This window comes from Anser brachyrhynchus (assembly GCF_964034855.1).
Source record: "Anser brachyrhynchus genome assembly, chromosome: 2".
Taxonomy (NCBI): domain Eukaryota; kingdom Metazoa; phylum Chordata; class Aves; order Anseriformes; family Anatidae; genus Anser; species Anser brachyrhynchus.
In genome coordinates, this window is record NC_137695.1 from 73,069,096 (window position 1) to 73,093,606 (window position 24,511).

The 24,511-nt window shown below is 36.4% G+C and overlaps 1 protein-coding gene and 1 long non-coding RNA gene across 2 annotated transcripts in view; one reads left to right on the forward strand and one right to left on the reverse strand.

The window, feature by feature from the left end:
* Positions 1-24,511, reverse strand: part of MYO10 (myosin X) — a 552,927-nt gene that overhangs the window by 412,430 nt on the left and 115,986 nt on the right. The window lies entirely within an intron of this gene.
* On the forward strand, positions 52-23,840 carry LOC308189771. The gene is made up of 3 exons (XR_013946602.1): positions 52-343; positions 996-1,139; positions 9,000-23,840. It is a non-coding gene; the product is annotated as an uncharacterized lncRNA (long non-coding RNA).

The following is a 24,511-nucleotide window of genomic DNA, read 5'->3' on the forward strand; positions in this document are numbered from 1 at the left end:
GTTGCAAGACAAAGAGATTTTGTAATAATGCTGGACATCAAATAGCCTTTATGAGCAACCTCACTTATTACAGTTATTATTTCCAGAACTCATCTAGAGAATTAAAAGCTCTAGTTTGCTCTGTCTAAACAGAAACCTCACTGCTAGAGAAATGATCTTGTGAAACAGCTCCAAGCTCTTAGTTCCTATTTTTACCACCAAATTTGCCTGCAGCTGCCAGTTTGAATTACTTCCATCTTTTCTGTGCTTAGAACAACTAAGGGAGTAGAGAAAAGAAAAAAGAGGATCTGTAGAGATTTGCATTCTCTAGGAAGCAATAAGAATTTTCATCTCTGAAAGCTCGGTAAGTGCAGAACCAGAATGGACAGAACAATTGATTCTTTCCTACATTTGTCCTTGTTGGTTCCTCCCTTTTCCTCATGTAACCAATTGGCTCATAACCACTATAAATCCGTAGACTATCTAGGACAAAAATTCAAGTTAGTTTCCAGCAGTGATCTTATCTGACTCTTACACATAATTGATTTTTGCAGGGTTGAGGAGTTTGCAATTTGGAAAAAAACTTTCCACATCCTTATTTAAGAAAGCAGTGTTTGGTTTTATAAAACTAACAGTTAAGCTTTTAACGTTTTATGTGATTAAGAAAATGTATAGCATAAGATGGCATGGGGCAGACCCTTTAGTTTTGATTTATAGAGTCTGATACATGTTGACCTCACTCTGTCTACAAAGCAAAGGAGTGTGTGGGTTTGTCTACTCTTATCACTTATATTACAGTGATCAGTCTACTGTAATTTTTATCTGTTTCCTGAGAAACTGACAGTCTACTGCTTCTTGGTCTTTATCCTCTGTGATCCAAAAGACTGTGTTAAAATAATTTAGTGCCAATTGATAATTTGATGGTTGTATTTAAAAGAAGGTGCATTTCATCCCTACTGCATTTTATTACATATGAGTGACAGGTTTTTTTTTTTTTTTTGTTTTTTTTCCCTAAGGAAAATACAATGGAATTTCAGGAGTTTTACAGCAAGTCTCTCTCAAGCTTGGTCATATCATGCATTAAATTTGGTTCCTGCATTTTCCCAACTGTGCTACAGAAAGAGAACTGATTTAAGGTTCTCTCCCCTGATGCATTCACAGTAAGGATGTTCAATAACCGTGCTATTTTTTCTCCAAATTTCAGTCATATGCCTGTCCTAAAAATAACTCTGCCTGTGATTTCTGGCTTTGTAGATTTGCTGTATTTTGGGGTAAGAGGAAGAAGATGAGCAGGGGCTTGCAGTAAAAACTGCTTATTAGAGGGTCTTTCTCATTAAGGCTGTGAAAACTCATATAAAGAAACAGATATTAATTGACAGAATTAACTTGAAATAATACTGTTTTTTACATTCTAATAGCATGTTCTATATTCAGACAGCTTGGGAAAAGTAGATATCTTCAGAATCCTTTGAACTTAATTTTTAATTACTTCTATTTTAAAGAGTTAGTTTAGATGAAAGGTGGAATTAGGAGGCTATTTACCTCATGCATTTATCTTCTTTCTCTGGAGAATGGAGGTTAAAGCAAAAAACAGATTCTCCATCACCAAGGCAACAGGTTGACCTATGCCAATAATACAAACATGATGAAGTGCAAAGTATCATTTTAGTGAGGGGGGAGATCCTGGTAGTTTTACTAAATAAGGCACTGGAAGAAAGTACTGTTAATGAGCCTTTTAAAATATGAAAAAAAAAAAAGGGCTGTGTGATGTGTCCTTGATAATTTAATGCAAAGGACACAAGGCACATCAGGCAATGGTGAAGAAGATAGAATAGCACCTGGTGGGAGACAGATTTACAAACCAATAGCCAAATGCTTTCAAATAGGGAGAATTCTGCTTTCTTAAGTTTCTGATGAACAGACCGTCAACCTGAGGCTTTGCATTTTGTCCGACCTGAGTTTTTACCATTAATTTAATAAAAGCTGAGACCAGTCAGAAGATAATCTATACAAAATATGTTTTTGGTCTGCTCCCAATGAAGTTGATGGAAGACTACTGAGCTGATTTGGGAAGAATCTGTCTCCTTTTTTAGACAGAAGATTTGTTGACCCCCAGCAGTTAGCTTTTCGTAGGATACTGGCATCTAATGAGTAAAAATACAGGGAACAAATTTTATTTGTACTGTTGTGTTTCATGTTCTCATGCAGTGTTGAGGAATCTTCTGGGGAAAAAATGCGTGCTAAAGCTCTTGCACGTGGCCAGTATAGTATAAAGGGGTCTCATTATGAATGAAAAGCATATCCATGCATATTTGTTTTGCTAGTTACCTTTGTATTTTTATACTGACATCCCCTCCTGGTGGATAATATCAATTTTCAAATAAAACTCCAGTGAGGATTTACCTAGAGAATACCTATTTATGCTATCCAGTGTTCCATACGCAATACCCATGAATTTTGAATATTGTAAAAACTAAGGAAATGTATATCTATATACACATAAAACATGAAATACATTTGGTGTTGTAATTTCTCTGTTATCAATACCTGCAAGAGATTATCTTGCATTACTTTATAACACAGTTCTTGGTGAAAGTAACACAGCATTGTCATCAAAAGTGGCTTTAATTTCTGATGACCATTTATTTATGTGGAAGCTCAGCTGAGCAATGAATTGACTTTTTTTTTCTTTTTCCTACTAAATGCATATTTTTTTTCAAGTCTGGGATCTCAAGAGAGATAATTGTATGACAAAGCACTCTGCTGTTATGTATGATGGAAAAAGTGAACTGTAAATCCAGATTGTCTGCAAAAACTGGAGATCTCAGAAAGATAGTTGTGCTTAAAAGCCATTGGCATATCAATGCCGGATTTAGAGGCTTCATACGTGTAGGCTAGGAGGTGCTATTTTCACAAAGTAGAAACTGTACAAGAGCTAGCAATAGAGAGGCTAAGGAAAGGGAATCTTTGTAACCTTCCCAAGGGAAGTAGAGAGAGAAAGCTGCATTGAGAACACCCTGCTTTTCTATTCTTATTACTATCCTGTGTCATATTAATTTTCAACATAATTCTTAATATATTAGCCAGATTTTTCTGATCTGTTTTCTTTTCTTTGGCTAACATTTCTGCCTCATACTGTATTTAATACTAGTTCAGAATGTGTCATGCAATTTTATTATTTGAAGCTCTGCAAATAATCCAAAAAATCTTGAATGCTGTCCTTACAGAGAATACCATCACTGAAAGTCATACACCTAGGAGAAAACTGGTTGTAGGTGCTTGTTCATTACTGGTCAAAACCATTATGATATTGTAGAACTATTGCTCTGCTATCAAGAGCCAAAAATGCAAGAGCCAGTAATAAATCTTAAATTTTTGTTTTAACAGCTTCCCAGTGGACAGGACAAGGAGGAGTTGTATTAAATTTACAGATGATATTAAACTCCAAGCAAACACACCACTGTGTGCAGAAGAATTAGGGAACCATGCTGAAAGGCTATAAAAAATGCAATGCCTGATCTTGAGTGATATAGGGAGACTAAATACATAGATGTGTGAGTAGAATATCCTGATCTGTGGTGATTATTTTCTGGAAATATATTTAAACTCATTACTCTGTCCGTAACTAACTAGTAAAGATTAGGAGCTTCCCAGCATAGGAGGCAGATATCTGATATAAGACTCTTTTCTGCATATCAGCATATTGCACAAAAATTTTTGCAGGATCCCTTCTCTGTCCCCTGGTGATCTGACCACTAGCAAATCCCTGGACTAAGTTCACTCTCTGAGCTTCTGTGGAAATGCTTATGTTTATGTTGTGTTTGGAACCACATACATGGATATAGTTGTCCATTGTACAGGGAATGCTTTGGAGTTTGATGCCCAATGCTTACAGAGTGTTGAGTGCTTGGCCAGAAAGTTGCTGGAGATTTAAATTGAGCCATCATCCAGTTCTCACCTCAGACCCATTCCAGCCTTTCTTCTCCACTCCATAAAAATGTTTCAGGTTTTTCAGAGACAGTTTCAGTATCATGCACCTCTTGCTGTCTCAAAATGGGATTGGGTACATTCCTTTACCCCACAAATCATCCACAGGTCTTCCTTGAGTTAAGTCAGAGAACAGAGACAAATCATGTTGGGAACATGTCTTCACTCTCCTTCAGGTCACTGCGGACACTGATGCTAACAGCAGTCCTGTGTTAACTGGGAGAGATGTGCAGGCATGCTCTGTCCTCAGGTTTCCTCCTCTCTCTTTTGCTTTGCACACTCATTAGCACTGCTTGCAGCCATACATACAATCTAAGAAGTGCAAAAGAGAACCGAGCACGGTTCCCTCTGTGCTGTTTTTGTCTGGCGCCAGTGTTAACTTTTTCGTGTAGGTGTTCCTGATGCTGTTGTTCTGCCAGTGATCTGGGTTCCAAAAGACTGGGCATACCTCGGGGTGCACATAACATCTGTGCAGATCATGAGCACACCAGGAACCCTTCAGACCTGGGAAATGCCTGCTTAGCTTCTCCTGCTCTCCTCTCTAGCCTGACCCTAGTGCCAAAGATGGACTATGAAGTCTTGAAGTAAAACTGTCTTCTACTATCTGCAAAAACAGTCATATCAGAAACAGTCGTTCATATATGATTTGTATGAATCATATTCTGTCTTACCCTGGGTAACTTTCTAGAATGTCCCCTAATCTGATTCTTGTTGGCATTATCGATTTATAAGTGGAGTTGGAGATTACAGAAAGAATCAGTTTTTGAAGTTGGGATACCTTCCACCTCTCCACTTTCCATATGATGGTATCATGCCATAGAAAGAGAAGGAAAGCTTTATGTAGAATTTACATGAATGGTGAAGTCTCCAGAGCCTGTTCTCACCTTGCAGGGTACATTGGAGAGTTTAGCATATTGAAAACAGTGTGACTGATGATGAAGATGAAAGGCAGAGAAATGTAAGTGGTAATAAAGTAAATCAAAGCAGAGGTGAAGAGTGGAAGATGAAGGAAAACAACTCAGAGGAGCCTGTGAGAACAGAAATATGTCCTTGCCTGTTCTGTACAGTCTCTAATATAAATGACTGTCTAGGGGCTGTTCAGAATGAGGGAGCACTATGAGAGAATTTGTAAATGAAGCTATAAACAGAATAAAAATTGCAGTGCTGCAGCAGGATTGCAAAAGCAGAGTGTGAGATACATTATCTTTCATACAGTTTTCTTTCCTAATTACAAAATCAGCAGTTTCATCGTCAGGGCCCTATTTATTAAAATAGGGCCCCTTTCTCAAGAAGCCTTGTAAAACCTATAAAAGGTCTGTAAAAGCTATGCTAAATACAGGAATGACATGCTCCTTAGGAAGGTGGCAATGTACCACTGAGTTGTGAAGTGTGGATAGAACAGCACCATGAAAATATGTATTTGACTCCGGCTAAGAATAGGACTAGGACTACTAAGAAAATGGGGCTAGCAGGGTGCATAAGAATGGAAACTGAACAGCTCAAACAAGATGAATGGGTGCAGAGAGAACAGAAGATTCGTGGATGCTGTCACTTTTGTTCAGTTGCAACTCATGCTCAATCCACATTTCCTCAAGTGAATGCAAAAGGTACTGCAATAAAAACAGTAAATAAGGTTTTGGTGAGACAAAAACATCCTGTATGTTACATATGCAACAAATGAGACATATCCCAAAGAATAACTGTGTGACACTGGGACTGAGACTCTGGCAATAGCTGTATTTACCTGCTGTGTGCGTCTCCTTATAGCAATATCTGGTTACTCCTAGAAAGGGTAGGGAAAAAGCAATGTTGTGTTTTACTAGAGAGCTACTCTTAGGAAGTTCAGAGCTGGATTTCTGTAGTCACAGAACTGTAATGCATTGAAGAGGGGTGGGGAAAGAAGCCAGGATTTTGCCCAGCAGATATAAACATATGAAGTGCAAAAAGCAGATATAAAGTGTGAAAACATGTAAATTTCATTCTGAATTGATAAATCATTCTAGCATAATCCCCCTTTTTGGTAGAAATACTGGGTAAAATGAGTGTCCAGAACCTGGAACTATGAACCTGAGTCTGCAAAGACTTCTTTCAAATCTGAGAATTCAGAGAAATCAGGAAATTTTGCTGGAGGCACAGAAAAGGATCTTTTGGGGTGTGATTTTCTGCCTGAAACCTCGGGTGAGGAGAGGATAATATTAGTAGTTACATAAGTTCCCCAAGACTTTATCTCTGTCTGGGTGCTTGTGTCCTGCTTCGTAGAAACTCCAGGTCCTACCATTTCTTTTTGAAATTTTCAGGGAATTTTATCTTGGGCTGAGGTCAGTTTCATAATAATATTAGATTTTCTGGAACTCGGCTCTGTTTGGGGAAAACCCCTTCTAATTCTGGTCTGCCTCACTTCCTCTTTCAGTGATTAGTCAGGCCTATGTCATTACAGGTATTTAAGTACGTAGCCTCTAGCTAAGGGCCTAACTCTCACCAAAGTCAAAACTATTCTATTCTTTTATTCTATTAGTTTTTGGACTGTTGTTTTATTTTTATTTTATTTTATTTTATTTTATTTTATTTATTTATTTATTAGAGTTTCTGTGGTTGACAGTCTTGTTCTCCTTCTCCTAACCATGTCCATTTAAATATCTGCTGAGCTGAAGATCCTGATGTCTGACCCTGTCTGCAAGGCTCTACAAATATTTTATGAGCTGTGCTTTGGCAGAGCAAAGGAGCTCTTTGTAACAGATAAATCCACAGACCTTGACTCTAAGTGATTTATCCCACTTCAGAGTGTAGAGAATGTATAATGTTTTAGTTCATGGTGCGTACACTTCTGCCAAAAGTTTCTGGTCCTATGGAGTTTTAAAATGCATAACTTTGACCAAAAGACACAGAACCCACCTTTCAAGCTAAATTCACGGGCAGGGAGAGTCAAAACAGAACTTCCAAACATGTCCCAGTGTTTCTTGGACCTGAGTTCTAAAACTTTACTCTGTCATGAATTAGTCTGTGAAATTAAAAATAGAATACACTGTACAAATTATTGTCAGTCCTTGGCACCTGAGCGTGTAATTCTAATGTCGCAAATGACGTAATTGGTTTATAAAACCTGGTAGTGATGAAAGAGTTTAAGTGCTGGTCAGAAATATGTTAATAGATGACAGTGAAGGCAGGCTTCATTACTCTTTTTCTTTTTGCTCCAGCTTATCTATGACTTTGTATAATTGGGTCAATGGGGTGCTTGCCAAACAGGCAATCAAGCGATCTCTGCTTGTTCTCTTGCTGCTTTCTGTGGTAGATCTCAGTCAAAAAGGAGAACGGTCTATACTCACTCCTTTCTTTTCCTTTTCTCCACTGTTGACACATAGGTTTAAGCATCTGTTGATCTTATACAGAAAACAAAGCTCTCCACATGCCCAACAAATCAGCCATAGTAAGTGACTAATACAGATGTGCCTATCAGCTCTGCAATTAAAAGGAAAAGTATAATACTGATGCCCCTTCCTAAATCTTGGCCATTCAGTCTACTAGTTGCACCACCTGACAAGCTCAGCATCTAGACATCTGAACACAGACCAGTGTTCTTCTACCTAGTTGGCTTTTGCAGTTCCCCACCACCTTCTCATAAAACATTTTGTATAGGTCTGTCTTTAGCTTCTTCTCACATACTTCATTCCTTGCCTTCTACTCCTTCCATACTGTTGATTGTGGTAGGTCTACGTGAAGCTCACAGTTAGTTACCTGAAAAGTAGCTCAGTGAAAAACTACTGCCTAAACTATCTTGGAGCTATGCAAAAATATCAGCCCAGAAAACATTCCAATGTTTTCAGTAACTGGTGAACTGAAATCCTCTCATTGTCCAGAAAGTTTGGAGCACTTTTTTTTTTTTTTTTTTCTCTACACTTTATAGCTGAGTCATTCCAAGGGTGGAGTAATGGTAGTTCTGATAAAACAGTGGTTTAATGAGCTATATTGAAATTATACTTGCTTTGCAGATTGCTTGAATACATCAATTTACTATCTTTTTCCCATGATTATGTGATTGTTGTATTTAAGCAAATTTAACTGATGTATGCTTTCCATTGTAATTTATTTGTGCTGGAGTAAAAATAAAAAAAGGAAATATTTAAAGATTATGTTCCTATATCATTACCCTTATCAAATGTGTCTTAATCAGTCTCTTTGATTTTAGTGAATCTAAAGATGTTATTATTTAGCCCTCACTCAATCTTGTGTTCTGAAGTACGCTGCTCGAGTTTGATGCTGTGGTATTATTTTTGTCATTAAGGATTGTCATTTGCTGACTTGTCTTTAATGTAAGACCTCCATGCTTCTGACATATTTCTAATAAGAGCATGAGAAAAATCTGAATGAAAACTTCAGTGCAGCACTTGTTGGGAGAAACAGTAATTAAGATGGGGTTACATCTTATGACAGAGTACCAAATAACACTCTGACTAAAAATCTGAAATCTATTTTGTATACAGATGCTGAAAAATAGATGCTATTTTAGCAAAATAAGATTTCTCTCTCCAGACTGTGTTCAAGCAAGCTGTGATGAACATTTCCTTTGGTTGTAGCACTGTAAAGATTTACATTTGTTTTCCATTACTTTGATGGTGTTTTTAGTAAAGTAACTTTACCTCTATCTTTTTCTAAAATTTTCAATAAATAATCCAAAAAAAAAAGTAAAATCTGGATTAATTTATTAAAGATGAGGGAAGTTGTTTTGTGGTGGTGTTTTTTTCTTTCCCATTTGATTTTCTTAAAGAGCACAGACATATACAATAGATAGAGACATATACAACATGGTTAACTAAGTTCAGCATTTGCCATTTAAGCTTTCTTCCTTTTGGAAGTTCAGCTATTTAAAAGAAAAGCTTAAATACAAAATCAAGTAGATTTGAAGCTATCATCTTGCATCTTCACAAGACCAGTTCACTTGATGACCGTATCTACTATCAATCTGCTCTTGCTCATAAAAACTCCATCCCTCATGTCTGAATAACATGGGCACTTTGGTGTTTTTTTATTTCTTGTAGTACTTACAAGCCTATTTGCCGTGCTTCTGCTAGCTAAGGATATCTGATGCTGAGGTGCATTCCAGCAAGATAGGGCTGAATGGATATCTGCCAATAAGTAAGAGTCAGACTTGGTGTTTCATTTATTATTCAGTGGATGGAATTCTTTCAGTTATAAACAGAAATTGTTTCTCTGCCAGAATTTAAGACTTGTCTATGTATGTCGTGAAAGATGAGTGGATTAGCTGGTTGGATTTTTTTTTTTCACATGCACTTCCCTCTTTTTTTCCTCAGAGCTCTGAAAATCTCAAAGGAAGATTTGATTTTTGCTACACAAATCAGGTATATGTGATGCGTGCCCTTTTTTACCTATAGATGGCACAACCAAAAGGGAGAATAGACTCTGTAGTGCAAGACAGATGGGCATGGATATCTGAAGAGTGGTTGTAGAAGAAGCTGTTATGTCTTCTGAGCACCGTCCTAGACATCATGTTGCATGCAGGTGGATAAAGGACATGGTTTGCTACAGGGACGTACCATCAGCAGTTTCTTACCTTTTAGTCAGAGTGGGGAAAGACTCTGAAGTTACATTTCTCTCCTGAGTTTTCCCTAGTAAATTTGAAGTATTTGTCTGTTCCTATAAAAGCTGAGAAAATAATTATCTTTTTTTTTTTTTTAATTATTTTTGCCTGTTTAGATAAATGGCAGAAACTTTTGACCATAGTAGTAATGCTTTAAAAGAATTGTGCAGTGAATCTGAAAAGTTTTTACACCCGCAAGAATAGGGGGTAAAAATCAACAGTAGAGGTGATAAATGACATCTTCCACAGTTTGCAAGTCTGTAGACTTCCTCTTTTTCATTTCATCAATCTAGTGGTGCAGACAGCAATAAGGCTAAAATGAGGTTAGTTCTGAGATAGATTGAATCTGTCAGCATGCACTAAACTTTGGCAGGGTTCCATAACAGCCTGAAAGTTGGTGAACTGCAATGAAGAAGCACTTTCCTCGCTATGAACTAGACATGTCAGCATGCTGACGCCTAGCATCCAGAAAAAAAACCTGAGCTTTCATGAGATACCACACCTGCTTCCAGTAATGAATGATATGTTGCTTCCTAACTATTCTCTTAAACTGAGCCATGTTTATCTTTTACCTGACTCCATGATAACGTTGAAGCTTGGATTAAGAATCTTTTTAAAGAGTAATTCCTATTCACAGTACCACAGGCCTTGGTAGACAGTAATTACAACCCTACCAACTAAATAAATTTGTCCAGCAAATTTCACCAGTGGTTTGCAATACTCGTACAACTGTATCATCCATCTGTAAGTATATCTGTAGAGTTTCTGGTTGTCTCTTTAAGTTAATCAGCGTGAATTTGGTTGAAAGCATACAAAGCACTTATACTGGAATGATCTCTACTATCATGTGGGCAGCTTGTTTTGTTAAATAGAGAATAGAATGGGATTTGTTGTTTGCTAATTTGAAACAAATGCCACTGTGTCATGTCACCTTATATTCCAGCATAGAACTGTATAACCTGGCAAAATGCAACATTGGTTCTGGTTTGGCATCCAAGGAAAATTATTTTCTTCCAAGCTAAATATCTACATTTAATTTATAGTGGTTAAAACTGATCAGATTCAACTGTAGAGAGTCAGGATCAATAAGGACATAACAAATAAACACACTTTCAGCTCATCAGCAGATATTCTAATTCATCAGTGCCTTTAAGGATTTTTACTGATCTTCATTCAAATCTATTTTCATAGGAGCAACATTAAGAAAGATTGCCACATAAAACATAACTGCAGGAAATTGCTATTAACAGCAGGTCTAATAAGATGCAATATGGAAAATTCAAACAATCATTTGCAGTCTTGAAAGCAGGAAAACAGGCATGGAATAGATTTGTAGGTTATTATACTAAATCACAGATCACATAGGTATTTTTCTTTTTGTTTTTCTTTGTTTTCCTTTCAAGGAAACATAGGAGTTTTTTTTAACGACTTTTTTTTTTTTTTCATTCTGCTTGTAGAATGTCTATCAGAGGTTGTCCATAAATAGAGTTTATGTGTGCTACTGAAACATACACTATTACTAATATATATACATGCTTGTTTGAATATATGAATGATTTAAAATCACAATTTAATGGTGGCTCAGCTCTCTTCCTCTGTTTTTGTACTAAAATGAATTTTAGTATACTTTCTCAGGTCCTGCTTCCTGCTAGCTCTGTAATAATACAGAGTTTTTTTTTTTTTTTTTTAAAAGTGAAGTCCCTCTTAGGTAGTTTTAGTCTTTTTCAAGAGCTGCAGGGAGAAATGCTTTTGGTAGTGTGTCTGAATTAGCAGAGTGCAACAAAATTCAAACCAGGTGTACGAGGCTGCATCACCAGTCACTTCCCTGCAGTTGCTGCTTTACACATCTGATCTTCATTTGATCCTTTTAGTCTGTAAAACTGTGCTGTAAATTCACAGCTGGATATTTCATGAGAATCTCAGCATTTGCTTTTCCTTTCCAACACTAGAAACACAAAAAAGAGAAAAATGAGTGAAAAAATGTAAGGTCATGACAGAAACTTTATAATCTTCAGCTCGATTTAGTTCTACACACAGGCTAAGGATTAAAAAAAATGTGTCTTTTTGTATGGTAGTACAAATTCACATATCCTTTGTCCTTACTATCTTTTTTTTTTTTTTTTTTTCTGTTTTAATATGGAATAGGGAAATTTCAAAATATATTCAGTCCTCTGTTCTACAAACGGCAATTCCATGCTCCTTGCTGTTCAGGTCAGTTGGCTGCAATGCACTAAATGCTGATGTTGGCCTCAGGAGAGCTCAGTGAACTCTTCTGTTTCAGTTTGTTACCTGCAGATCCTGTTAGAAGGGATTACCAGAGTCAACACATCTTCACAGATAGGTCTACCTAAAAATATCCATAACTGTTTTTGAACAGTTTTTGAGTCTTCTCATGTTCAGTGGCATAACTTATAGCATACTGCAGATGATGTAAAATCACTGAAAAATTTTTTAGTTTTTTAATTTTATTTTTTCACCAAGGGAAATCAGCTTTAGAAAGCTTCATAGATGGTTACTGTTCTGAGAAGCATTCTGAATAGGCTGTTCCTATTTTCAGTTTTTCCTAGTGGTTTATCATCAAACCAGAGATTTTCAGATATCTCTCACCTAGTCTTAATTAAATGACATGAGGGACCTGTAAATTTGAATTCATTAATGAAAAAGTGGACAAATTGCTTTGTATCTCCACTGCTCTGAAAAAGATCTCTGTGATCTTTGCTACATGAAATTGCATTTCTGAACATGATATGAAAGAAACAGCTTTTCGACCCCAATTAAAAATGCTCTTCAGTTTAAATTCCCAGAGATTTTGCTCAAACAAATTTTGGGCATATCTTTTCAAGTTTATGGGGCTCAACTGTTGCTTAGTGTTTTCTCTTGCCTTTTTTTTTTTTTTTTTATACTAATAGCAGTGTGAACCTTTGGTTTTGATTACAGGGGAATTAGGACATTAGGCAGAATCTATATAGTACCACTGCATGTGAGTCTGTGAGAGGTTAAGGGAGCATTAATGTCTGTTCAGCATCTTCTTTGCTGTAATTGTGCTACAGACTTGTGTGTTTTCCAGGTGGGACATTAAACTTAATGCTGCCATTGGCAGTGCTCCAAGTCTATGTCTCAAGGAGATATATATTTGTGAACATGTTTCTGAGCTTATATTTTCAGTTTATCAACTGTACAGAGACATGTAGAAAAAGTTCTAGTAAGAGATAATCCCCTAGAAATTCTAGATTTGTGGAATCCTGTCTGATCTGAAGCCTGACTCTTGCTACTGTTTCTGACCAACCACCAAGCTTTGCCTCAGTGCACTCTAAGGCTCGTATTTCTCATCATGCCTGTGTACGTGGGGAAAGTTTAAGTTTCTCTTTCAGCTGCTATGAAATTACTGACCATGGTTTCAGTTCTTAAGATAAGCTGTTTTAGGGAAACTAAACCCTTAAAATATCTCTAAATTGTTGCATTGGCAAGCTTTTGAAATAGTGAACTGAATTCTGTGGCTGCTTTCAATATTTGGGCAATCTGTAGTGTGCCCTGGGGTCCAACGTAGGTTGGGAATGTTGAAAAAATTCAGACTCTTGTTTCAACCCAACCAGCAGGGCTATGTTACTGCAACAAAGAGGGGTAGCCTGGCTTTTTTAATGATGTGAAGTTGGGAAGCACACAGAGCTAGAGCTTTAAGAGTTCCCACATCCTGTAGTGTATGTGTATTTACCACGGACCAGACTTTCCAGATGTTGAACCTGTCTCCATGTCGTGCTATGGTCTCAGTTGTTGAATCTCAGATGTGTCAAATCCTTCTGATCCTGAGAAGTGACTAAGCACTTTTCCTACTTAGCTTTGGCAGCTCCTCCTTTAACTCTATGACCTCTTTCTGACACAGTTGTTGTGGCAGCAGGACCTTATAATGTCATTATACAGACTTTATAACTAGTACCACAGCCCTCATCCTTATTGCATTTGCTATCTTCTCACTGGAAAATCCTGATTGGGTTTTAGACCTGTAGCAAGGTAGCTATTACATGTTTTTTTTTTTTTTTTTTTTTTTTTTTGTGTGTCTGTAGTCTAAACCTAAGGGTTTTGGTTACACATTGGTTTCTGTTATCTGTGCATACAGTTCCATACAGAAAGTGCCAGACTGGGGCAAGCTCTTCCTCTTTGTTAGTGTCTTGGCAGATATTCAAAATTAATTGTTTTGCCCGTATGAGGGCTAATGCCTTAACTAGAATGGAACAGCTTAGTAGGTTGTCTTGGATTGCTCCAGTGTAATTTCCTAGATAATGTTAAAGTGTCAAGCTTCAGCTTCAAAATGCACTCCTTAAGCCATCCTGATGATTTAAGTAGAAATGTAACATGCCGTTCACAAAACTAAAGTGGAACACTAAAGCAAGAGACAAAAATTACAAAGATATGGAAACCTGTTGCTTCAGATATTGAAAGATAGACTGATGGAGGACTAGAAAATATACAGAAGAAATAATTTTGAATGACAGTGCTAAATGACCAAATAATATTTTCTACCTCTGACTTGTGGAAACATAAATATCTCCATATATACAAGTAACCTAATGCCATTGTCCTGAACATAAATTTACGAACTGCTCAGCAGAGTTGAGATTTTACATCTGGCTGATCAGGGGGGCGAAGGTGGGTTATAACAGTACTTTGAACTTATAAATCATATTTCACCCTAATATTTATACACAGCTTGTTTTTCAAAAAGGTTTTCTAAAAAGAAGAAAAAAATAAAAGAAAAAAATGCTCTGGGTAAAAGGAACTAAGCTGTACATTTAAAAGAGTTCGCCATCTCATAAGCTGGTTTAAATCAGGGTAATTCCATGGATTTGTAGCAGCTGGGCAGCTGGCCCAGAGATTTGTCTAATCTGAGACTGAAGCCCTGATAGATAAGGAATTCCCATCAAAGCTTTTGAAGCTCATGTTCTTTTTTTAATTATGAGACATCTGCAAAAATAGGCTGGAGAAAGATGAATGGTTTAGATCTCTTCCTGATTATAATCTATTTTCCTCTGTTGAATCTACTTTTTAAGGATCTTCTACATCTATTTCTTATTTGTTAGCTAGCACACACAATTATCTACAAAACAAAAGAGTAAAATGTGTGTATTCTTCCATTGGGGCCCCTCAAAAAGGGCACAAGCATAACTATGTTACAAGGAGCTTGTAATGCCGTACATTCAGCTGAAGAATTTGGTTCATGCTCTTTTCTTTCTGCTAGCCCTCATTTACAGATGCACATTTAAATTTTTGTTCTACTCTCTTTTCCTTCTTCTTGTAGTCATGGTCTCTCTGAACTGTGGAAATAGCATATCTCCTACAGAATCAATTTCCTCTGCATTTTGGATCACAAAGTGTATGAATAACTCTGAAATGACAATGTAATTTATAATGGCACTTAAGTGTCAAATGCTGGATTTATGTGGCAGTTAAGTGAGAATTTTCATATGTTGTAACACACAAATACACAAGACAAATAGCAGTGTGTGTGTGTGTGTGTGTGTGTAGCAAAACACTGGAAATCAAAGATAAAAGCAAAAAGCTCCAGACACTATTTCTTTCCCCCAAGATGCTGAATTCCCACAATGGGAGAGATGTTAAAAGTGTTTGGAATTAAAATGACCTAAGTGAAAGAGAATAGCAGTTGATTCATAGCAGTTTTGAAATGACACAGGGATATGTAGATTTCTTAAAAGCTTAGAAATATTGTTAGAGACATTTTAAAATTGTTTTCAAGCAATTATTTCTCTATGTTACCTTTCTGCACACAGCTATATCTTGAGATTTATATATTAAAATACATAAATACATAAATAAAATAAGTAATACATAAATACATAAATAAAAATACATAAAATACATAAATATATAAATGGCTGTTCCACAAAGTAATAAAAATTGTATTTTTCTGCGCAGAGTAACTGCTATGGAAAGCCTAAATATTGCATCCAATGAAGCTAGCAGAATTCTCACAATTTTTTTTCTTTTGGCTTAGACTTACAGTTTACAGACATGCATGTTTTATGACACTGGGTCAAGAACTGGGACAACTGAGGAATAGATACACATCCGTTCTGCCACCCTTGTTACAGCTGGAGATCATGGTATTCTGAGTCTGCCTAAACTCATCTTTAAGCTCTGACCTTGTAAGAATTTAAACATATGCTTGATTTGACACGTGTGAACACTAGACAAGTCAATGGGATGGCTTACAGTATGCAAAGGTAAATAGGTATGTAAGTGTTCTCAACAATATGCTCCTTGTAAAGGAATATCTTCATCTTGTTTCATGGAGCAGGTGATAGAATGAACTCTGCTATGTTAATGTTCCAGTCACTGTTCTAAACAGAAAGTTGCAATATATCTCTGGCCACTGAGAAATATTTGTGTAATACGATGGAAAATGGGATGTATTGATTATAGGAAAAGGGACAGAAGGAGTGAATTGCCATAGGCACATGTGGAGGAACTGGTGAGTAAGTTTTAAGTGCTTGAGAAGTTCTGGGCAGCTGATGTTTGAATAATTTTTGAGAGATTTGCTATAGCATGTGTCAGCCTCTGACACATTTTATCTTGGAGCAATGTCAGAGAAGGATGTCTTGAAAGAAAATTTAGCTGCAGTGATTAAATGAATCATTCAGCTAACATAAAAGCAGGTACCGGGAGATTTAGCACAGCACTGAAACACAATGAAAAGGAATTCATAAAAAGGCAAGGAATTCTACTTGTAATCTACCACTAAAATTATGTTTGGAAAATGCTTATTTGTGACCCTTACTGGCCTACTAATATGATTAAAAATGTTAGGAACGTAATTACAGATTGGTACTTTATGCGTTACAACTGTTGGTTGACTGAAGAAGCAAGAGAAGTTCCACTTGTATGGGTACAAATCCTCCTTGAGAATAATTCTGCAAGCTTTTGTGTAAAAAGCGTTAAGGAATTAAGGCTTTTTTTTTTTTTTTTTTTTTTTTTAATGAAGGCATATTTTCTTCATCCATATTACTGGTAGCACAAAACTTTTAGTGAGAAAGTTGGAAATGAAATATTTCATTGAAGCTTATCTTTGTCTTCACAGATCTTTTTACACTCACTACTACTCTGTAAAGTTCCTTGGCAGCTCATTTTCTGATTCCTTGTCTTTAATGAAATTCCAGGAAGCTGCTTGCCCTCCAACAACCTGCTCTCACTTAGTAGAGTAAGGTGCTCATTCCCTTATGCTTGCTATAAGGGAATAGGTAGAAGAATGGGCTCTTTTATGTGCTCTTTCATCCTTTCCTGTGACTGAATTTCATTAACTCCTACACTGTTAGAGTTACTGTTTTGTATCTGCTTCATTGTTAAATCTGTGCAATAAAAAGCCTCTTTAATTAAGATCTTTTATTTAGAAGTCTTTTCCAATATTAGGAAAGATAAGGTGTTGTAATCAGCTCTTCACCAGATTTGAAAGCTTTCTGTCAAATGGAAATTCTCTTAAATAAGAGAACTGCTCAGTAGCACATTAGGGGTAACATTATACAAATTGTCATAAAGGCATCAATCATCAGATCAGCCTTCGTCCATGTATTTTTTTAATGGACAGACTGCACATGGCCCTAGAAACCTCAATTTCTCAGCTAGAATTATTTCAAACAGTGTTTGCGTTTAGACCACTAGTGAGAACTAAAACCAGGGTGTAGCAGAGCTGGCTAAGTATAGTAAGGGGTAGGAGAGAGGAGACAGTTGTACCTAGAAGAGAAAGAAGCAGAAGTGTCTATTTTCTGAGTAGTTCCTAAGAACTTCCTAGAGATGTCCAGGTCAAGCCAGTGCATTGCCCGATTTCTGCAAATGCTGAAAGGTTATGTATAGCTTCAGACGGTCTTTGGCTTCCAGTGTCTGTTCACTCATAGTTGTTACTCAGTTACTTACCTTTTATATTGTATGGGCAAATCACGCATGCAGTTGTACCTCTTGTGTAGGTTAGACAACCTTCTGCCTACAATTCACAGGATGGTATTTAGTTGTTGCCTGGGAGGTTCCAAGTGGAAAGTGGAAGACTTAATAAAAACAGAGAACAAGGAAGACTAGCAATTTAAGATGCAGTGCAAAGAAAAACGTAAACACACTTTGCCATTTTATCAGATGGTTCTGGTCAATTCTTGTATCCACCACTGTGACAGCCAGTGGGTGTAGTATCCGATATGGTGGTCTGCTCGGGCAGAAAACTAAGTAGTGCTCATGGGTTGAAGTCTGGGTGTCACGGAGTGTTTTCTAGTAAGGGTGGGAGTTGATTCAGAACAAGCAATGTACATTTTACTTTTCCAGTGTGGATGGGAGGTAGTCTGCATTCAGGAGCAGGGGATAAGTGAGGCAGTGTGGGTTTGCTGCTGTTCTCTTAGCTTAACCTAGCTAGAGTTTGTATTGTTGCAATGTAGATAACGGCATGGCCCATCTGAAGTCAGTTGAGCTGCATATAGTTTATATATACTTGTTGAGAGTGTGGTCCTTAAAATTCCATTGTAATAGCCACAACTTGTTTGAGGTTCTTTTATACAAAATACAAATGCCTAGATTTAAACCTGGAAACTACTTTATTTTGAATCTGCATTTTGAAAGAGGGTATTTTGCTAATTCTGCATGGTTTTATCAAAGCTCTTCTGTTGATACTTCTAGGTATCTAATAAAACTGCTTTCTCCCCTCCCCCTCCCCCTCCCCCTCCCACTCCCCTTTTTTTTTCAATTGAATATGACTTTAAGTCATTTCATATATTTGATCTCTACTTTTCCTGAAAATTTTATCTTACCTTCTTAGACATCGGTACCTATAGTGGTGATTTATGTCATTAAGACCTGTTGCTATAACAATGACTCCCACAGTTTCACCAGAGATAACATTACTCTAGAAACAACATGAATGTTAGAGAAATGTCATTAGTCTCCAGTGGAGAGAGATCTATCACCAGGATAAGGATCTGACTGTGTCCCATTTTAACCAAGTTTAATGCAGGTATAATGTCATTATTTTAGTGGAATTACTTATATTTTACATTAGGTCTGCCTTAAGTTGTACATGGTTAAAACTTCATATAATTCTTTCCTAGCATCCTAGCATGACCTCTACCATTAATAGGTTAAATTCTGAGGTTCTTAACTTAGCCAAAAAACACAGCTGTTAATGGGCATTTCCCTGATTAACTTTACTCTGAAATTTTTCTTATTAGGAAAATCAGTATAGATAACCAATAATCGCTCCTTTTTTTTTTTTTGTGTGTGTGTGTGTGTGTGTGTGTGTGTATGAGATCCAATATGCAAAAACAATACGCAAAAATACAAAAACTTATTTCTTCTTTTAGAGTGCAGATAGATGTTGGCTTACTTTTTGAACTAGTTTACTGTTTACTGTTTACTAGTTTACTGTTTGATGTGGTTTTCATTAAAAGAGTTACACTGTTTAAAAACATATGTCATAGAAGACTGTTGTCAAATCTGTAAAGTGGTTTCAGCAGGACATCCGTAGAAAGGAAAGATAGGTGTGGAGGTCATTGTGGGGGTCATCCCTCTCTAGGGGGAATAGAAGACAGCATCCACAAGAAAATGTTAAAATAACAAGTTAAAAACGACCACAATTTGAGACTACATTAATGTACAAGATTCTTTATTTTTAATGGGAAACATATAAACAAAAACTGTTACAGTACCACAGAAGCATATTTGGCAGACTTCAACATAAAAGTCTTTTGGACTAAAGAAGGATAATGCCTTCTGTTTTGCCCTTTTTTTTTTAATATTTTTTTAAGTGTGAGGTACCAGTTTGCATCATCTAATTCAATATTAAGAGCTCTGAAAACACTGAAAAAAATTTCAACTTAACTAGAACACTTTTTTTGCTGTTCCATATCTTGTGATTAACTTATGTTTATTGGAATAATAAAATATTCATTTCAATTATATTTTCTTCCAAAAATAATGTATTAGTATTGAGGAATTATCTTTTTAACTACAAAGGCAAAGTGAAGCATTTAAAGTCTCAACTATTTGTTACACTGGTCAGAGACTTCTCTGAAAGACTGTGCAGTAGGTTGTTCCATATCAGAAGACTGTCAGAGTTTATTCTTTGTGGTTTTGTGCCATGGTAACATATAAGAATGGCCTGGAGAGAACAACAGCAGTATGGCCACTGACATTTGAACACAAGTCCCCTTCCACTTCACTGGAGTTGCACACCATGCTACATTTCAGGCAAGACATCCTACTATTCCCAGGGTGATAAAAATACATAGAAATCACTTGCATGCTCTTGTGCAACACACTGTCCTTGCACATTCTGTGTATGCAAGACATTCTTGTCTTGTCACTAATGTGCAACAAGTCCCTCCCACAGCCAGTTCCCTTACTAAGAAGGGTTTCCAAGGTACTACCCCAGGTGATCAGATTATTAGAGGACCATCAGAATAATTTATAATTCCTGTAGTCCAATCCTGAGCAAGTAGCTTATAGGTTCCTTGGAGAAAACTGGCTGGATCTATTCTGTTGGTACTGCACTGAAAATGACACAGAGACAGTAATATGAATGGAAATCAGACATATATCTCTTTTTCTCTTACAATCCCTGTTACAAAGTAGCAGCTATCCTTTCATATTTTTTCCTATTCACAAAATCAAGAGGAGGAATGACAAAAAGTACCATAAATTATAGGTCAAAAATATATATTTTCAGTCCGTTCATAATCTCAAAACCTCAGAACCAGAAATGATAGGAAGTATGAATTTAAATCATTATCTGGCCAATGATAGGTACCTTCCAAGCCATGTGCTCTGCTCTGTAAGGATTAAAGTGTATTGTCTCAGGATGAATCTATGACTAATTTTCTTCTTTAATGGACAACAAACTCTGAAGTCTATGAGGAGTTGCAGTACTCAAATGTAATATGACTAAGGTGCTGTTTAATGCTTATTCTGACAGAGAAGTGTGTCAGTGACATTCTTAATGCTTTTGTTAAAACTACTACTGTCTCTGTGAGAGATTCTACGTTTTATAAATCATCTGTTGCCTAACTGATGCTATTGCCTTTTATTTTTCTGTTGACTTTATGGCAGCAGAATTGGCAAGTTTTAAAGGCTGACTCAGGGTCAAGCTCTAGATTCCCTGTAGTGTCTATCTGCAGGTAGAGTCAACTGCCCTGCCGTATTAGCAAACAGCCTGGGCATTCATAGTAAGTCCAGAACATCCTGACAGCCTGCTCTGCTTGCAAATGTACCTGTGAATATTTTACAAGTTTTCAATGAGCTTATTAGGAAAATACAAAAAGGAGATAGGTTCTGTTTTGGACATAGCATCCAAAAATAGCAGTCCAAAGATGTTCATTTCTTTGATACTGCCTGAACAAGTTCTTCTGTTCTGAAGAGGAAATATCTTGTTAAAGCACGATTCTAAAAGGCAATGATTTGGCTTGATTTTCACACAGAAATGGTCTGTAGTGGATCATACCAGATGTATCAAGTTCATCTCTTGTCAAATAGAAAATGATGAGCCCAGATTAATTTTTCTTTCCCAGGTACTTTGAGGTTTGTTGCTCCATTTGACAGTTAAAACAAACACCATTGCTAGGAGAAAAGATAAGTGAAACATCAGGGCATTAGCCTATTTTTGCCATTATTAATATTTGTATTGCAACCTTGATCAATCTACTTTTTTATTATTGTTTTTTTTTCCTCTTCATTCTGGCCAAGAATCATAAACTATAATTTAGTTTATATATAGCCTATATGCATATGTTAGCTGTAATTTATAACTTAGCTGAAGTGATTCTCATTGTTACTGCATCTACCTCTCTGTGTATCTGCTCATTTGCTAGTGACCGGCTGCAGTTAGATGACCAAAATGGGATTTACAATGGGCATTTTGCTGATGAAGTGAGCTACCACCACTAATCCAGTCCTAGTTTATGCTTCGTGGTGGAAGGATGGCTTGTGTATATTATTTATGAATAAAATACAGTGACAGAAAAGGAACCAGAAACACGAGGTCTGTGTGCTTTTTGTGCCAATTCTAAACTCTTTACAATGATTGCATGTAGGTTCATGATGTCTTGTAATTATGTTGGCAGTAGCTGAGACACCAGTTGTTAGATTGCTAAAGGAAAAAGGAAAAGTGTTAGATTCTTTCAAAATTCCAGTAATTGCCATATTTAGAATAACAAGTGTAATAGCTCTCATTTTAAGTATCAGTACAACTGTACTGAAATCACAGAAATAATTCTGGCCTTATACCATTATAGCTGAAATGAGAATACAGCTTCCATTATCATGCAATACTATGAAGTTTTATGAACCTAGTTTTGTTTCTCTTGAAAGATCTCCTTCTTCTTTCAGGAAAACAGGTAATCAGTGCAATGATACTGGTAAAAAAGGTATTTGAGATGTAAAGCACTGGTCCAGTGGACTATGGCAGCTTCACTGAAATTCATATATTAAGTGACACTGTGCAATTTATGTACAGCATTCCAAAGAATAATATATAATTCTCTGTTAGCAGGAAGTAGTAATTTATCTGCTCAGATTTTATTATGTCCAAATGAAAAGTCTGCTTGGAAACTGTTGTTTAGTTATTATGTATAAACTCAGACATCTATATATATGTCTGTTGTTAGAATCATTATATGTATACTTGCATTGTGTCATATCATTCCTTCTCTCACCCCACAGCAGAATTATTTTTGTCACATTTACCAAATTTAGGCTACTTTCTTCATTGCTGTTGTTGGTCTGAAGAATTGTGGAACTTTATCAGTGGCTTCAGCCAGTCAAATGAAAATCATCTTGAATTAAAATGCTACCTTAATGTCCTACTAGCTGTTTCGGTGTTAAGTGCTGCAGTGCTTCAGGACATTTAAAAAGGGCTCTTACCAGAAGCCTTCAGCTCCTTCATGTTAACAACCTATATTTATATTTGTATGTGAAACATATTTTTCAGTTTTCAGTAAATCAAAGAAGCATCACTAGTTCAGTCTTTCTTTAACATGGACGTAAACACTTGCCTAGCAATTATTTATGTATTTTCCCCTTTGTGTGGCTGCATCGTATAATTTGCAGCTGTTGTCTGAACAAGACCAAAGTGAAATCTTTCTCTTTTGCAGACAGCTTGTGCTCATTTCACCATGACAAAAAGACAGTATTCTGAAACCCTATCTGGTTTCACCTAAGATAGCCTTGTTTATACTTGTTGTCTTCTATCAGAGGTTTCCTGTACTTAGGTAAGACTGTATGGAGTATAATAAAAAATAAATGAAGAGCTTTAGCAAAATTTCAGGAGGTATTCTCTTAAAATGAATTTCTTCATTTTGAAAGAATTTTAAGTAGCTTGAGAAGATTCCTGTGGTTCTTTGTGTTGCACTGCATGTTAAAGCTCTTTCCTCCTCATCGTCTCTGTGGTTTTATCTGGAAGGAGTTAAACTGGTAAGTGTTCAACTTCAGTTTGAAACATATTATTTGTATTTGTTGTGTTCAGGTGGGCACAGCTCTCTCTTCTTGAAAAGTTTGCCCAGCCATACACCAAAGTAGTTCAGTAAAACAATAGGCAAATTATATTTACATGATATTGTACTAAGTGCAAGCAAGAGTGACCGGGTTATCCAGAAGAATCTACCAAGATAACAAAGTGAGAGTTGGGTTTTCTACTTGTTGACATACCCTTTAAAACTTCTGTGTGTATTTCAGTCTCAGGTGGTTGATTGTGATCCTTCCTTCATCAAGGTAAAAAGGCACTTCTGAAAGAATACTTTGTCCACCCCACTTAGGACAGGATGAATTACCTTCCATCTTCAAGTTAGGAGAGAGGTCTCAGGATTTTTGGTGAGGAGAGAGGCCTCTTATTTTTTTTTTTTTTTTTGATGTGGGGCTTAAGCCAGGCCTGTAATATTTAAGTAGTTAACGACGTAAGAAATGAACTTTTACACTGAAGGTCAAGGCCACTTGTATAAGCTTAGTCTATTCCTTGTTCCATTACAAAACTTTTAGTACACTGTGTGGGGACCTTCCATTTGCCATGGGTCAGTGACCTTGTTTTGGTAAGGATCAGCCAGAAGCTGATGCAAATCTTTACTTAGGATGCACAGTAGATACAGATATGAATAGTGAAGAAATCTATCAGTGCAAAGGCACTGATAAGAAAAGTGTCTGTGTCTGACATTTGCATATTCCAGAAATTCACCTTTACCACAAAATAAAATTATTTGAGATAATTCACTTCCCAGTAAAATAATTAAAAATAAAATAAAATAAAATAATCAAGCCTGGCTCTTATTAAAACAACTAAGCAACTAAGCAAATACAAGAGAGCTACAGTGCGGGGGGGGTGGAGGGGGGAATTTTATCTTGTAATAGATTAAGTGATAATCATGGCTTCAAAAATCTAATCTGCATTGCTCTTCACTTAAAAAAGTGGAAATAACCATGTGATAAGAGCTGCTTGTGGGATAGATAAGCATCAGCTGATTTTACTTCTGCTTCTGTGTTAGTATTTTAGGCACTAAACTACTGTGTTTCCTACTGTTTTTAAGGAACTTGCAGCTTTTGGACAGTTCCTCATAGAGCTGGAGCCTTTTTTGCAATGTGAAAAGTTCATTCTATTTCTGCAGTAAGAGGAATTAGCCTTTATTATTATGAACTTTGAAATCTATGAATTATGAGCTTTAGAAATCTCTTTCATTTTAGAGACTAACAACTGAGTGGTGAATACATTTTCATTTTGTCACAGTCTGTGGCAGAGGGAAGATTTCCTGAAATATATAAAATTAATATCATAAAACTGATACTATAAGAGAGTATGATAACATTATGCTGTTGCCTTCAGTGAGATAGACACTTTTTTTTTTCTACATCAAACCTGAGAGAATCCACTTTGAGAAAAAAACAAACAATCAAAAAAACAACAAAAACCAAACTCCTCTCTTCCTCTCCCTT